This window comes from Coffea arabica, chromosome 1e (genome assembly GCF_036785885.1).
Source record: "Coffea arabica cultivar ET-39 chromosome 1e, Coffea Arabica ET-39 HiFi, whole genome shotgun sequence".
NCBI lineage: Eukaryota > Viridiplantae > Streptophyta > Magnoliopsida > Gentianales > Rubiaceae > Coffea > Coffea arabica.
In genome coordinates this window covers 11,394,941-11,397,063 of record NC_092311.1, presented here as the reverse complement: position 1 = coordinate 11,397,063, position 2,123 = coordinate 11,394,941, and the positions used below count along the sequence as shown (strand labels likewise).

The window sequence follows — 2,123 nt, the reverse complement described above, 5'->3', positions numbered from 1 at the left end:
GCTCAAGAGGATCTAAGTCAAGGTTGACTTGACTCATCTCTTGGGTTAGTTTATCAATTGTGCCAATAGAATAAGCATGATCGGTAAAAGAAGGGTATTTTTCCATTTCATTCAAATTAAATTCTACTTCTTCTTCACCTACTTGAAACTTAAGCTTGCCATTTTTTACATCAATAATAGTACCTGCAGTAGCTAGAAATGGTCTACCTAGAATAATTGGCATAGATATATCTTCTTCCATATCTAATACCACAAAATCCACTGGAATGATAAATTTTTGAACTTTTATCAATACATTCTCCAACACTCCCACTGGATATCTAATAGACCGATCCGCTAGTTGCAAAGTAATATTTGTGCGTTTAAGCTCATGCAAACCCAATTGTCTAGCCACCGTTAAAGGTATTAATGATACACTAGCACCAAGATCACACAATGCTTTAGAAAAATCAACGTTACCTATGGTGCAAGGTATAGAAAAACTCCCTGGATCCTTCAACTTCGGTGGTAGCTTATTTTGAATAATTGCACTACATTCCTCCGTTAATGCTATTGTTTCGCAGTCTTCCAACTTTCTTTTTCTAGTCATGATTTCCTTGAGAAATTTCGCATAAGACGGAATCTGCAAAATAGCATCGGCAAAAGGAATGTTAATGTGCAATTGTTTGAAAAGTTTAACAAATTTTTCAAAATCTTTATCAAACTTATTTTGCTTTAATCTTTGTGGGAATGGAACCGCAGGGGGTATTGGAATGGTAGTGGAAGATGATGGTTGCTTTTCTCTTGGATTCTCCCGACTATTTTCCTCCACAATCGCCTCTTGGTTCCACTGCTTTTCTTCTTGTTTTTCATTCTCATCCTTCTCAACTTCCTTCACTGGAGGATCTTCTAATTGTCTACCACTACGAAGAGTAATGGCTTTCACATGCTCCTTAGGATTGACCTCTGTTTTGCTAGGTAATTCTCCTTGATTTCGATTATTCAAAGAACTAGCAATTTGACCAATTTGGACCTCTACATTCCTGTACATTGTAGTGAGTTGGTCCAACCTTCCTTCTACTCGCTCAAATCTGTCCGAGGTAACTTTTGCAAGCTTTTCCACTGCCATCTCCCAACCAGATTTAGTTTCAGCTTGTTGTTGCCTTGATTGAAATCCCGGTGGATTGGTTGGCCTTGGTTGATTTCCTTGATCCTTCCATCCAAAGTTTGGATGATTTCTCCACCCCGGATTGTAAGTATTCGAGTAGGGGTTATTTTGAGCATTACGATTGTAATTATTGACGAATTGTACCTGTTCAGAATCAACACACTCATTAGTATCATGTTCACCTCCACATACAGAACAGCATGCTACATGTGCATTAGATGAGCTTGGACCTTGTCTACTTAGCAATTTCATCACATTATTCATTTGAGCACTCAGCATATTAAGAGTGTCCATTTCTATCATACCTGCGTGACGTCTTGCATTACCTCTCTCATTGGCCCATTGGTAGTTATTTGCTGCCATTTCTTCTATCAAATTATGAGCTTCTTGGGGTGTTTTACCCATTAAAGCTCCACCTGCAGCTGCATCGATCATAGTTTTAGTAGAAAAAACTAAACCATTATAGAAGGTTTGTATGATTAACCACTCCGGCAGTCCATGATGTGGACATTTCCGAAGCAGATCTCTAAACCTTTCCCATGCCTCATATAATGATTCACCTTCTAATTGGCTAAAACTAGTGATATCCATTCTAAGCTTAGCAGTCTTACCTGGTGGAAAGTACTTATTTAAGAATGCTCTTGATAATTCATCCCATCCAGTGAAAGTATTGGGAGCATGAGAGTGTAGCCAAAGTTTGGCCTTATCTCTCAATGAAAATGGGAACAATCTTAGCCTTATAGCATCATCACTAACTCCATTCATTTTAATTGTATCACAAATTTCCAAGAATGTAGCTAAGTGTGTATTAGGATCTTCTACTGCATTACCTCCAAATTGAGATTGTTGAACCATTTGGATAAGTGAAGGTTTAATCTCAAAGTTGTTAGCATTTACCGCAGGCCTTGCTATGCTCGTTTGTGAACCTTGTGTTCCCGGTATAGTAAAATCTCGCAGAACTCGCCTATTTAGGTCA

The 2,123-nt window shown here is 38.2% G+C and overlaps 1 non-coding gene across 1 annotated transcript; it reads left to right on the top strand.

Moving 5' to 3' along the window:
• Positions 1-1,640: 1,640 nt before the first annotated feature.
• Positions 1,641-1,747, top strand: LOC140022340 (small nucleolar RNA R71). Its single transcript, XR_011826326.1, has one exon. It is a non-coding gene; the product is annotated as a small nucleolar RNA R71 (small nucleolar RNA).
• The last annotated feature ends 376 nt before the right edge of the window (positions 1,748-2,123 follow it).